Raw genomic sequence first — 14,777 nt, 5'->3', positions numbered from 1 at the left:
ACTCGTTCTCAGAGTTTGGGCAGGAGCCATTAGGCTGAGGTAGCCAAGGTTAGGGCCCAGTAGTAGGGCAGATCTCCGCAGGAGTATTGGCATCTCTGCTTCAGCAAAGGCGGGGGAGGGCAGAGCGGTGGCAGCGAGATCCCCACGCTGCCATCAGCGGGTACAGCCCGATCCCGCTGACGCAATTGCACCCTTGTCCTGAACGGGACCGCGAGAGAGCGGCCTTAAAAAGGAGGCGGCTGCTGCAAAAAAACTCGGGTCGCTCTGTCAGTAATTCCTCCGTGCTTCTAAAAGTATGAGCCTCCATCCTTCTTTTTTTTTTTTTTCTTTTTCTTTTTCTCCGCGGCCCAAGTTCAGCTATAACGGGTGAGTCATTAGCATGCCACTGAGCGCAGAAGGACGGAGGAGGAGGTGACATTGGGGTCCCCCCTTTTTTCCCCCCCTTTTTTAAATAGCGACTCTTCGTTGTGGGAGGGACTGTCGTTTTTCTCTCGTCGAAATTTTTTTTTCCCCATTTCCTTGTATTTCCTGAGATACAAGAGAGGCTTGGTTTTCTCCAATGACAAACAAGGAGACGGATGGGGGAGCCGAGTCCCTCTCCCTAGGCCGAACGCACCTTTCCCTGATCTACAGGATGGTCACCCGAAATAAACTGCAGCCCCACAGAAGGGCTCCGTGCACCTTCCCGTACGGGTAGTTCTTGCTCAGCTGTCACCGTTGCTTCGGGGCCGGGAGGTGGAAGGTGCAATAAAGACGGCACTCGAGTTACTCGGGTCTCTTGCTTCAGCGGAGTTCAACTTGCAGGACGGAGTTGAAAAAGCCTCTTGCAGCACAGATTAAAACCCGCCAATCGTTAGTCTGTTTTACACTTGCGTAAAATGTAGACCCATCAATATACAGCTATTTACAAGAGGAATCAACGTGCATGATCTTCTGTAATTGGCGTCTCTTTACTTTTCCTTAAATGGCGGAAGAGATGAAAGTCCCTTCTTGTTCCCAGTGCAGACGCCTCCGGCCTGATACGACATCGCTGTCGGCTTCCCTGCGTTGCTAATTTCTGCAAAGGAGCTGGGCCTCAGTCGCCGCAGTTTCTTCCCCCCCCCCCCTTACAGACCTTTTGCAAACCCGTTTCCTCCTTCTTGGAGCCACAGAGCCTCCTCTTAGGTCCCTACAAACGAACGCTCCTGACCATCCGCCAGTGAAGATGCTCTCGTTGCGGGTGACTCGTGTTTCGGTGTCAACCCCGCTCTGCTGACATCGCAGAGCACATTTGGAGGGCTGCCCTCGCCGGTAACTCAAGCCGGTAGCTGGCAGAGACGATGCGCAGCGCTGCCTGCTGTGCTGGCAGACGCCGATCAGGCTAACTAGCCTCATACCAAGCGAACCGGCCAGAGGCGTGTAGCTACCCGCCGTCTGAGGCGCATTCCGTGCCCGTGTCCTGGGGACGGGAGCCCGGCAGCTTCCTCCGCATCCCTAACGATGCGCGAACGGCCCCGCTTTCCCTCGTCATCGGATCTGTCAGGCCGCTACAGCCTAATCATGCTGTGAAGGCGAAAAGTGAGAAGTGCCAGAAAAACGAGGCTTCAGATCAGGTGGAGCCATTTGTATAGCGTAAACAACATTGACCCTAGCTTCCCGTCCCCTGCTCCGAGCTCCAGAGGCTGCGCCGTCCGCGGCCTGAAAAGTGAAAGCAGCGACATACGTAAAACTTACGAAGCGGAGAGTTGGGGATCTAAACATGGAGGAGTGGCTGAGGCCCGTCTCTAATCTCAGCATTGCTTCCGTTTTAAGGACAGCTAGCGAACTTCTAGATGCTTTTAACCACCAAGCTTTAGTCAAAACTGTTATGTTATTCTAATATAAAAGGCGTCTCACGAATTGGCAGTTTCACACTCGACCTTTCACCTTTTTCTCATCATCCCTGCGAGATGAATGACGCGTTTATTTATTTCTGAGATTTTGCCAATTTTCCTGCCCGAACTACTTGCAAAATCATCACCGTGGATTTCCAGGTTGTCTGCACAGAAGCTTTCGTATAGATCAACTCCCCCTTCCACGACCCCCAAAACGATTATATTCTTCCTAAGTAAACGATCAAGTAAATTAAGTAGAAATCAACCCGCCCTTGTCAAAAGCAAACAATTCAGGGGGAATTTAATGAGTAGCGAGAAGCCCCCACGCCAAAAGTTGAAGCAGAAAGCCGGGGATCCTTTGCAAAAAGGGTGACACATTTCCTTTATCTTCCTAATGACCACACCAAGGAGAGCGACTTCATCCCATCGCTTACGATCGTCTGTGTATAAACAGAGATTTCATTTCAGCGACGTGTTTTGGAGGGGGATGGGGATGGTTGCCTTTGGTTCACGACTGAGCATTTCGTTAAATTCTGTTCACCGAGTCCTTGCTCGCCGTCTTGTTTACTTTCTCCCCTCCCCTGTTCCGTTATTTCCATTTTCTCACTTTCTCTACTCCTTTTTTCCTCATTGCCCCTCAACGTGTTCACCTATTTCCTCCTTTTCATGGCCTTTTCTTCTCGTTTGGAGTCTTCTCTGCGGGAAGCCATTCCTCAGTGCTTGGAAGATTTGCACCTCTTTGGGCTTTTGTTTGTGGGAAGGGGGATAGGGTCGGAGTGATGGAAGGTAGCCAGACCTGCTTGCTTTGCGGCGGAGGTCCTGGGTTCCTGCCGGCAGCGGGCGAATCCACGTTTGCTGTGGAAGTTTGAACATTTTCTTGCTACTTACCTTTTGTATCTCTCCTAAGCACGCTTGAAAAGGGTGATATGGAGGTGGTCAGAAAGAGGTGGACGTCGGGGTAGGGAACCCCACTTATATAATCTCTCCTGCTCTTTCTATTTTTGGCAGCTGATACCCACTCCTCACTGGTATCAGATATTCAGGGATTTTGGTGGCGGTATCACATTTATCTGTCCCTTAACTAATCAAGGAACACTATTAATAATCCTTGGCACTCAACTTCCCCTGGCTGTGAAAACCTATTACTTCGGCAAACTGATGGTCCGCTTGAAACTTTATTGTTAAGGGGAGAGGCAGGCGATGTGATGAACTATTTGGGGGCAAATGGGCGCTTCATCTTCCATCAGATGAAGGAGGCGTCGGGGAGATCACGATGAATCGGGAGGTTCAATTCTAGAGATGGGACTCTGCTCAGAAGGAAGGGAACAGGAAGACGCCAGCTCCTCATGAGTGTGAAGGGAAGCAGAGGTACGCTCGGGAGTTTCAGTCTTTAGCCCTGGCAGATACTACTCGAAACAAGAGAGAACGGCCCTAAACTGCCTCCTGCACTTAAAGCTACAACATTCAGCTTTACCTCTTGGCCTTGAAGGAAGGCAGAAATAATTTGTCCTGCAGGCAACAGCAAACTCGGTTGTGTAATTCTGGTTGCTCATACTTACCAGAGCATCCAAAATCTCCATTTTCAGATCCACCGGGCAAGGTGCTGTGGAAGTCCAAAAAATTTACATCCTGAGCTTTCTTAAGAGAGGTGGGGCATTATAAATGAAGAGATACTATATATACAGTCATAATACATTGTCTGTAACCTCTTCAGCGTATAAATTCTCTTCATGCTGAGTTGCTCATTCCAGGGAAAGACACCTTTGAAGACACCGCTATTTTCACTCTGTCAAGCAATAATAACAACAATAAAAACACCATTGAGACTTATTTGCCATTCTGTAATCCATCTGGGGACACTTTTCTTGATATTTAACGCTTTTCTGGCAAGGGGAATCATTTTATAATGGCCTATGAATCACATTTATCTACAGTATGCTTGTGAGCAAAAAAAAAATAAAAAAAAAAAATTCTGTTTCAGGACTGAAACCCAACAGTTCTTAGGTTAAAAAGTAACCAAGGCTGTTGTGATACAACTGAAATGATCTTTTGGAAAAGGCAGGCGCTGCAAAAGTGAGATTTGAATTTTCTAGCTTGATTAATTGATCCTAGAAGGGAGGAAAGATAATTGAGGTATGTATGGGATAAGAATATTTTAAAATATTTCTCTACTGACAGTATAATTTTGATGATGAGTTCTGTGATAAACTGGAAATTCTCCAGCAGCTTTAGGTAATTTCTAAAGAGGAAGCTTTATTAAATCAAACATGACAAAGGTTAATTCAATCAGTTTAATGTTCTCTTATTTTTATTACACTTCCTGTAGTGGTTTTTGAATTTTCAGTTTGCTACAGTAGTAGGGGAAGTAATATTACCTTTCAGGTAGCTTCCTTTATTTTTCACAAACACTGCGTCGGTGCCCTAGGTCAGAGCAGGTGAGACTTTGTATTTAATTACAATGTGAGATAGCTGACTCTTGTGAGTCCAAATGTTTCAACCAAGTGGTGTGTTGCCTTTGGAGCAGTATGATTCATAGTAAGCTATTTGCCAAATTCAGTGATGTGGGGTTTGCATTACACTTTCACATATTATATACCCTTGATGTAGTACCAAGATTAGATTCTGGTTTAGATATACCAGTATCTTGTGGTTGTTAGCTGGATGTTCTATTTCCATGTGGTAGCTGGCAGAAAAACTTTTCTCTCTTACCTTCTTTTGGCAGCTTAGAGAGCATAAGGATTGTAGAACTGGGTTTTTTTGGCTATTGTAGTGTGACTTCCATTTCGGTCTGCTCCATTGGAAAGAGTGCATTTGTCCACGGGTGAAAGGAGAGCAAGTGCAGTGCTAGTCATTGCGATTCCTTTGTGTAATTCAGCCATGTGAAAGCAATCCTGATTAGTGGAAATCCTTTCTTATCCTTTTAGTTAGTTCCTACTAAGGCTTATTTACAAAGAGAGAAGCAGATTTATGACCTCATCGGGCATATAGTGAGGTCTTTGTTACATGTCGAGTATTTCATTAATTAAAAGGGGGTTTGTTGTTGGGATTTTTTTTTTTTTTTTTTTTTTTTTTTTGTAGTTAGAAGAATACAATCAAAATCTGACACTTTGAGGTTATTTGTACAAATCTGCCTGAAGCTGAAAGACATAGACAGTTGTGGCAACAGGATCACTGAGAGTTCACCTGCATGAAATGATATAATTTAGGGAGGAAGTTTGCATTCATCAATTTCAGTAATGTGGTTACATATTTACTGTCATCTCAGTCGGGTTCATTCAGGAGAAGATTAGAACTGGGCTTCCCCTTTAGGGTACATATATACTGCAGAGTTAATTAGGATGCTCATCCACTATCATTTCTTTTTCTCTTTCCTACCACACATAAATAACTGTAATCTGAAAAATAAGGTGCTCCAGGTCCGTATCAGCCAATGTGCCTGAAATTTTTGATGTTACCATCATAGTGCTAGCATAGCACTTTAAAAAGGAAGCTTGTCCTGCTGCTATCTCCCATGTCTAGTACATGTGTTATGACAATTAACTTCAGTCTTCAGGGATACCAGTTAGCCATCTTTCACTTGCTCTGCATTTTTTCTCCTACTTATTTGTTAAAGAAGCCATATGATTTCTTTTATTTGAAAACATTCTAAAATTTAGAGGTTTCATTGATAAGAAATATTTCTTGGTTGCCATTTAAAATTCCTCTTATATGTTTTTATCTCATCAATGTCATATAAGTCTCAGGATCAGCCTTCTTTTTCACTGTCTTCTTGGTGCTTATGCCTTTTATTTGATTTTACAAACAGTTATAATATCCTTCAGTCCTTGGGTTAGCCAAGCTATACAGAATTATTTATTTTACATCTTTTCTCATGAATCAGCCTCTCTAGACCTGTAATATTTTTTACTTGTTTTTGGTATTTCTCTGGTTTTGTAGGCATCTTCTTGGGATTGTGGTGCCCAGCATAATATAGAGTTACTTTGCTGTCTGAGCTTGTAGAGTATTCTAAAGTATCTGTTATAGTCTCCAATGTGTTATATAAGACAAAAATGACAAATTTGGTTGAATTTGCTGCAGTCCAAGACGTACAATCTAGTAGCCATCTACATTGCATTTAGATTTGGAAAGAATTCATGCAATAATTTAAAATATTTTAAAACATATTTTGTATGCCTGCAGCATATTTTGGTTAAAAAAATTTTGAAGCATTTTATAGCCAACATGCATTATAAAGGAACTTCTTCATTTTTCTCTAAGGCAAAGCTCAGTGCTGGTCTCACCTATGTTTAGAGGCAGGATAGGAATCCTTACAATGGCAGTATTTTCTTTGGTGTTTTCCCTGTAAATTATGACTAAAGTGTGGCCTTTCTCACAAGGTCCTAGGTCCTTTCATCTTACTTCAAAAAAAAAAAAAAAAGGAAGAAATATCATATCGTTATCCTTCTTAGCGGAAATGAGATGCCTTTGGTGCTCTGTATAACCATAAACCATACAATACTGTGATTCAAGATTCCCTGTACCAAAAATCTTTTGGAGAAGTAGGAGTAAATATGAGCTTTAATTAATATAACACAATTGGGAATTATTAGGAAGATGAAATGTCAATACCTACATTAGAAGTTCTCCAGAATTTTAGGACAAACCTCTCCTGGCAAAAGTACCACTAAACTTTTCATGTTGGTGAGTACAACTTGTAACTTTTTCAAAATATAAATTTACATAGTAAAGAATGTAGCACCTATTAAATTTAGTCTGCCAAGGATGTTGTGATGTTAAGAGGTTTTATGTTTTGGAGAGGAGAATGGGCAGATTCATGGAAGACAGATCCACTGAAGGTTACCAAACTCATACAGGCCACATCCAGCTTGTGAAGTTCCTGAGCTAAAATGGTTGGGATTTGGGACAGGATTAGGGGAAAGTGTCATAATGCGATTGCCTTGTGCTTACAATCCTCCAAAGGCTGTTGTCTATGCCCGCTGTTGGGAACAGGATACTGTCCTCTAGAGGACTAGAGGAAACTTATTTTGATCCAGTATGGTGGTTCTTAACTTATTTTCCTCAGTGTAGTTTATAATACCACACGTGTGAAAAAAAAAGTAGAAAAGATCACGTGGACAGAATGTATATGAAAAATAAATAAGTTAAAAGAGTGACTCACAATACCCATAGAAAAAAATCTTTTTCTTCGCTAATACAGAAGAGGGAACTTCAGTCCATGTTAACTGTGATTTTTTGCTTATATGCTGCTCTTGAATTCATATATGCCCTCTTTAGGCTGCATGTGAGCATATTTGTTCCGTTATATATATATATCTATATATATTTTACACTACTACCCTGTGACTGAAAATGTCAGTTGTTTTGTATATACTAATTATAATTTCCTTTTGCCAGATGGAGTATATCAGACTGATCCAGGCTTTTTAAGTTCCATTACTTCTTCATAGTCCATGCAACGGACTATTCTTTGGTTTGCCTGAGAGAAGTCTGTACTCCTAGGATCAAAGCTTAGTGGTTCCATTTTTACATACAACTCCTCTGGCTCAAAAGCTGGAAATAGGAAATGGCTACAAAAGATACCCCAGAGGCTAGAAGTAGGTCACTAATAGTCCATGCTACCAGTGGGCTTTGGGGACTCTCCAGCTTGTATTGCAAATGGTGTGGAAAAGAAAGTGAAATGTCTTGAACAGTATCACCCAAAGGAGATAATACAAATGAAAAACAGTGATAGATGTTTCTGTGTAAATCCCTGGTGAGAGTTAGGCTTAGATTACCAAACAAGAAAAAAGCTAGTGCTGAAAGAGTAGGTCTGTATATTATAACACCTCCTAGCAACTCTCAAATGGATACTTATAGCAGGAAAAAAAGCTGTTAGTCCCAGTGGGAAACCCTGACCCCAAGGTTAAGAGAATGGAAACAGTTGGTTTTCTTTACAACAGACACTTGTGGGTATCAGACATTTGTCATAATTGACACTCTGGTGTTGTTCACACTGGGGTGGATAAGCTCATGTAATTACTACCACAGGGGTTATATTCCAGAAAAACTAGCACAGCAGAAAGATGGCTTCATTACTTATTCCCATTTATACCAGGCTGCTGGTAGGAGAGCAGTCAAAGCATTTACATGAGGGTAAAAAGCTTTTGGGGAAATTTGACTTCAGTGTTAGAATTTGGAATCCTGTGGTAACCCAAATTTTCATAGTTATTCTTTAATGAATGTTTGATTTTTTTATTTTTTTTTCTTATGCTCTTATAATTTGTTTCAGAGCTGTTAGTGCACAGGTGAGATGGATTTAAAAGTCAGAGGTTTGTAAAGGAGTCATATGTTTCTGGGTAAACAGCGAGTGGGAAGAATTTTATAGCAGTGATGCTCAAATGGCAAGTTGGGGCTTTTCCTGCCAACCTCCCAAGTAGAAATTGCTGGCTAAGAAAGTCTATAACTATCAGCAGAAAAGGAGCAGGGTTGGGCCAGCTGTTTATTTATTGTCAATATTTCATTAGAAAACAATTCTTTGATTTATGTGATTGGTAAATGAGAGAATCTTTCAGGTCACAATTTGAATCCAACCAAGGAGAACATCAGCAAATAGAAGTCATTATTCTGTAGTACTGTTTCAGTCATCCTGATGAAATGAGTTGAACAGCCCCAGTCCAGTTGTTCATAAACAGATACACACAAAACAAACTTATATTTGCACTAAAATGTCTCCATGAAGTTCGCAGCCTGAATCAGACCCAAACAATGAATTCTCGTGTACTTTCTCCTCTTTATCTCTTTCGGTTGCCTAAAGGGAGGACTTCAAGAAGGAAATCTCTGCTCTTGTTACCTATGCTAAACTTCTTAAGAGAATGGATGGACATTCAAGTGTTAGCTTGTCCAGCAGCATTCACTTCTGCTGCATCTAGGATTCCCTCAGGTAAATGTCAAATTGAGAATTTGAGTTTATCTTTTGTAACATCCTTATCCTCTGTCTTCTGGAGAGAATTTTATAAAAGTGGCACATTCCTAAGGGAAGTATATCTTCCTTGCCATTACCAGTGTACCACAACTTCTTACAATTCCTTTTTAGATATTCCTTCTGATAATCATCTTATTACCTTGTTCATAATCTTATATATAGGGTTTTCTTTTTTTTCCTAGACAATGTAAAAAAAGTTTATTCCTACAATTTAAAACATTAGTTACAAAAAAAAAAAAAAAAGAAGCCGTTTTATTGGACTAACCCATTTTATAGAAACTTACATGATGTTTTTTATATTCTGTACATCTGAATTGATGCTTATTATGGGCATACTTTTTTTTTCTTGGATGTTCGTATTGTTTCTCCTTCCTAAAAAGGTTCACGGTGGCGATCTCTTACATAAATCACCTTATTCCAGGACCTTTTTGCACTCCTCCTTTAAAAACTTTGTGAATATTCCTTGTGTAGGTAAAATGAATATTGTCATCTAGAAGTGGAGCATCAACGTAGCGTGTGGCACAGATCTGAATGATATGCATCAGCCCTTTTAGCTCATGCTATGGTATTGTGACAGTTACTTGTAAGAGGCAGTAGCTCCCAGGCCCTTTGAATTTTGATCTCAGTGGGACACAGAAGGTGCTGTCTTGAAGAAGAATGAGATATTTCAGTAAATTGATCGTTAATATCTTGCTTTTGGATGAAGCAGATACAGGTGATGTGCTGATTGGCAGCATTTTGCCTCTTTGAAATGTATCATCTCTGTTATTTTTCTGCACTTCTGTTGACATTTCTACCCTCTAATTTGGGAAGGAAAAAAAACAAGCAGCAGAGCATACTAAGAACCTCACTGATCTCCGTGTACCTCCATGTCTTCCATTACTATAGTCTGACTGTCTTGGGATTTATTTTTCCAACAACACTTTCTTCCTGCTAAAGGGCAGACAACTGAAACGCCAACAAATCAATTGTTTGCATGAGACCACACAATGTAGTGGCACAAGAAATTGCATGTTGCATCCTGTCCTGGGATAATATCTTCCCTTAGTCTTGTTGCTCTTGATCTTGATTGTGAGAAGCACAGCTTGTGATAGCAGTTTCACTTGAGTAGAGCAAAGGGATCATCCCTTTCACAGAGAGGATCTGTTTGTTACTTGACCTCTTCTTTGCTACCAGGTTCACCCTGTGTATTGCCCAGAATGTTGCCCCTTTTCAACTGGGCTTCTCTTAATAGAGCTAGATTTTTTCTAATTGTTAATATTTCTCATAAGCATGTATGTTATAATAATGCTTAAAGCTGTAATCACAAGAGACAGGGGAAGGACAGTGGCTCTTCATTCTCCCAGGAGAGGGAAAGTTTGCTAATGCCCTGTGAGGGAATGACAGATGACTTCTTTCTCAGGTTACACACGCTCTAAATCCTCTTCACCATTTCTCTCCAGCAATGAGGAGACAGATGCTACTGTAACAGCACAGAACTTGTGTGAATCCCTTACAAGGACCCTTTATTACTCCTATGAGTAAAAACAAGTGACTTGCTTAGCATTTCATCCTATTTTTAGAGAGGTTTAAATTTCTGAAGGACATATTTGATTCCTTTACAGGGCTTTGGCTAGTTTTCTGTTGCTGACTTTTTTTCCTTCTCTTTTAGTGTGATATGGGAGGATGAAGGTGGGAGAAAGCAAGCGTCTGTTTCTCTGAGCTGTTGTGCTGGAATTTGTTAACCTGACATTTTGTGTGCTGTGATGTGCCCAATTCCCTTTCTAGCTGTTTCTAGTAGCTATGGGGATACAGGCAGCAGAAATCACACTTCTCACACACACTTTCCTGAAAAAAAAGCTGATGAAAATGATAGACAAATGCTTTTGGAAACAAATCTTTGATGTGTCCTCAGAGTAAATGCTATGAAGTCTTTGGAGAGGAAGTTTGTTTTTATTTCACCAGTTTACTGTAACCTGGTTTGCAAGCATTGATTTTACATCCAGAGAGCTGTAGTCTCAACTCAGTTGTCTTTTTAGGACCTTAGCCACCTTCCACAGTTGTCATTGGGACTCTTTCTAGTGTTTTTAATGGAGATTTCACCAGACCTCTCTTCTAGAGCTTTTTACAGAAATTGCAAAGAGATAGGGATAAATTAGTACCACTGAATAATTACTTTGTAGAGAGAAGGCCAATCTGTTAGGAATTTGACACCATCAATCTATGTGAGTACTGATCTCTTGTTAGGTATCAGTGACTTCTGAAAACGACTGACGGTTTAGATTGCAATTACTGGCACACAGGTAAAAAATCTGTATCTTATGCCATTTCCTCTTAATAATTCATATTTTTTTCGATATGTGTTTTTTTCTTTTTAAGAAAGAGTACATACTGGACTGTCCCTTTTTATGTGGGGTTTTTGGGTTTTTGTTGGGTTTTTTTGGGGGGTGTGTGTATGTTGGGGTTTTTTGTGTGTGATAAGGGATTATCATACATTGTCACCAAAACTAACCAACTATTGATGTTGACATGCAAATTATTTAAGACACTGTGTATTTTGCTACTTGCTAAGCGCAGGAGTGAGACCAGGAGGGATATTTGTTCTGATAATTACTTATGAGTGTGAGTGAGAGAAGCAAACAAGGAAATGATTGTGTGAGGACAAAGACTGGGGAACAGATACATCTATCGCACATGTGTGTATGTGACATATATATATATGTACATAAATACCTTTTCACCACGTGTGTCAGATGGAACAGATGTCTCAAGCATGCATGCAGCCTTAACCTAAGTGCGTGTGTAGACATATTTCCTCCATATATAATATACACACCTGTAGATATGTGCCTGTGTGCAAATTTAGGTGAATATATGCATGCACACACCTGATATGGAGTTAAATGACACATTATTTCAGTAGTTGAGGCCTTGATCTTATAAAATCAGGGCAATTGTGGTGATCTTGAAAAATGCGTGGAAGCTTTGAGAAACCTTTAGGAAAAAGCATGGTTCTCCTGCCTCTTGTAAGTGGAACATTTGGAGTTTTCTGCTCCACCTCCCCTACCAGAAGTGCATCTGATACACTGTACAGGGATTTCAAAGTTTAATTTAGCTTAACTCTTGGCTGAAATCAACTGCTGATAAATTTAGTTGGGGGATTAGGGAACCTTAAAGACTAATAGCTCCTAAAAAGGAGCCTGAAGATGAGACAGCAGAACAAAAACATCTGCTGAAGTCTCCCTTAGAATGGTAGAACACCATACAGTCATACTTAGAGAAGTAAATATACTGGTTTTGAGAAGGGATTTTTGTAGATATAGACACTTTGAGAAAGAAAACCAAACATGTAACTATTTAAGAGAGTTGTTCCCTTACAAAGTCAAGGAAAGGATATCCTGATTGGAATTAATAGCATATAGCAAACACCCTTCTCCTGTAGTTCTAGATAGTTTGCTAGCCCACGAAAAAAAGCTATTGCTAATTCCTTTTCCCCATTACATCTTTTTATAGACTTTCATGTTTAGGTAAAGTGTTTGTACTTCTGTGGCAGCATTAAAGTGTGAATTCTTAAGCATGGCTACCACATCTTCTTAACACTGTCTGTGGATAGAAAAGTAGATGTGTTGACCAGTACTTCATATGTGCAGTCAAAAATGGAGACTGAAACCAATTCAACACAAGAAAACTCAGTCAGATATTTATTTGGAGAATAGAGTTATTAGAAATTACTAGAAGTTGCTTTTCCTAAACACTTCTTTCTCACTTGTTTTTATACTGCATCAGATTTTGCAGATCCAACTGTAACTAGGGCCTCTCCTAAGTATTGTACTTAAAAGTCTCATAGTGAGAAACAATTCTTGAGCCAAAGGCACTGTGATCTTGCACAGCCTTCTACTTTATGCTTAACTTTTAAACTATGAATAGTCCCTCTGAAGCCAGATTTGGAGCATAAATGAGAATCCAGTAACTATTTCATGCCTTTTTTTCTTTGCCTTCTTCACGCCTTCATCTGCTATCCCACAGTTACATTTTTAGTTTTTCTATTGCCCAAGGGCTCAAGAAAGGACTTCGGTGAGAAAAGGTTAAAAAGAAAAAAGTATTTGAATAATTATTATTCAAATTAAGATGGAGTAATCATTTGATAAAATTTAAATCTTCTTAAAAGAAATGTCCTTTCACACAGTGTTTAATTATCTTGTGGGTTTAGTAACTGGATGGCTATTATTTCAGTTAAGAGTTTATTGAGATTTGAAGAAGGATTATATGTAAAAATAGAGTGTCTGCTGTTAGCCTAGCTAAATATGATAGACTTTGAAAGGATAAGACAATCATCAGTAGGAGTAAAAATGTGAACTATATTGCCAAGGCAAGCAAGTATGTTTTGTATCGAAATATTTTTTCTGCAACATATGGAATAAAGCACTATTGGAAAGAAAGCACTCTGAGTATGAATACATGTCTGCTCTGATGAATCAAAATATGGATTCAAGAGTGAGAGAAATTAACAATTTTTCTAGTATAAAAATTTCTGGTGTTCATAAACACTTTGTATAGTTACATCATGACAAAGGTGGTCTGGCATTCAAACATACATGAACAGCAACTTTTCTGTAACTGAGAGCAAAATTACACTGAATTTTCAAATTATATCTCTGAAATACCAATTGGACTTATGCAGTGAAAGTGTTATCTTCTGTGATTCTTGTTTTCTGAACCAGGTATGTTTGTAAAACTCTGCAGCCTTTCTGATTGCTCACTAGTTAATGGTCTTAAGACTTCAATTTCAAGTTGTGTAAATTTTTCTTCATCTTTTTTTTATACTGTTCCAGACATATAGCCAGGCATGCTAAGTTTCTGTAAGTATTTTATTTCTTACAGTAAGAGTGTCAGTGTCCAAAGGCCATAACACTAACAAGAATAAAGAGACTGAGGATAATGGGAGTCAAGCTACTAAGGCAAAAGAAAACCTGAAAAAACTATATTTATTGTTAATAAAATTAGTGCAGGTCTAGTGCTTGTGTTGTGCATAAGTTTAGTCTCTCTATTAATTTTCATGGTAGCCATATTCCCCTCCTCTCCCCATTTCAAGCACTGAATACTTGGTGTGTCAGGCAAGATTTGAGGAAGGCTGCTCTAAGGTACTTAGGCATCAAAATCTCTTGTTTATTTTACAAGAATCATTAATGTAGAGCAAGCTTTCCCTGGGATTATCAGATCAGTTTATGGGTTTCTCAGTCATTCCAAAGCTTCCCCACACATTTGATAGATCAGCTGACAAGAGAGAGCTGACAAAGCAGGAGCAGGCCCAAAGCCAAATAATTGGCTGCTACTCTTTAGGGAAGGTGTCTTGAACAATTCTTTCCCAATTCAGTATCAGAGATTTAGGATTAGAAGAATAAAGGGTGAGATAGGGATCAAAAAAAAAAAAAAAAAAAAGGTGACATGGAGAGGAAAGTAGGAGGAGGAAGATGGGCTTGGAGAGGGATGAGTGCCACAAGGGGAAAATGGTGAGGAGGGAAAAGAAAAGAATTTGCAGAGGCACGAGGTAGGTAGTATAAGCAACACACAGAGATGAGTTGATTCCTTCTTACTGGCAATCCAATCTGAAAATATCCATCAATATGTTTTGCTATGAAGTTATTAAAGGTGATGTTTTTAGAAGTCTTGTTTTTAGGAGAACTTCTGTTTCCTCCCATTCCTTTTTTTCTTTTAAACAGGAAATTTAATTTTATAGCACTGTACCACAGACTGTGTGAAATGTTCACAGTTATCAAATGCACGTGAGATTTTAATTTAGGTCTAGTGGATTGTCTTGGATAAGGTGATCAGTAACTCTGATGGAGACTTTGGTTAGCTGAAGATAGCGTCTGGTTAGAAGGGGCCACTGAGTGTCATCTATGCAATGCCTTGCTCAAAGCTGGGCTAATATAAAAGAAAAGTCAAGCTTGTCTAGTCAAAGTTTGCAAATCTCCCTGGATGGA

The 14,777-nt window shown here is 39.9% G+C and overlaps 1 protein-coding gene across 1 annotated transcript in view; it reads left to right on the top strand.

Moving 5' to 3' along the window:
• Positions 1-14,777, top strand: part of NCF4 (neutrophil cytosolic factor 4) — a 56,257-nt gene that overhangs the window by 18,532 nt on the left and 22,948 nt on the right. The window lies entirely within an intron of this gene.

Source organism: Balearica regulorum, chromosome 1 (assembly GCF_011004875.1).
Source record: "Balearica regulorum gibbericeps isolate bBalReg1 chromosome 1, bBalReg1.pri, whole genome shotgun sequence".
NCBI lineage: Eukaryota > Metazoa > Chordata > Aves > Gruiformes > Gruidae > Balearica > Balearica regulorum.
This window is presented reverse-complemented; position numbering and strand designations above follow the sequence as displayed.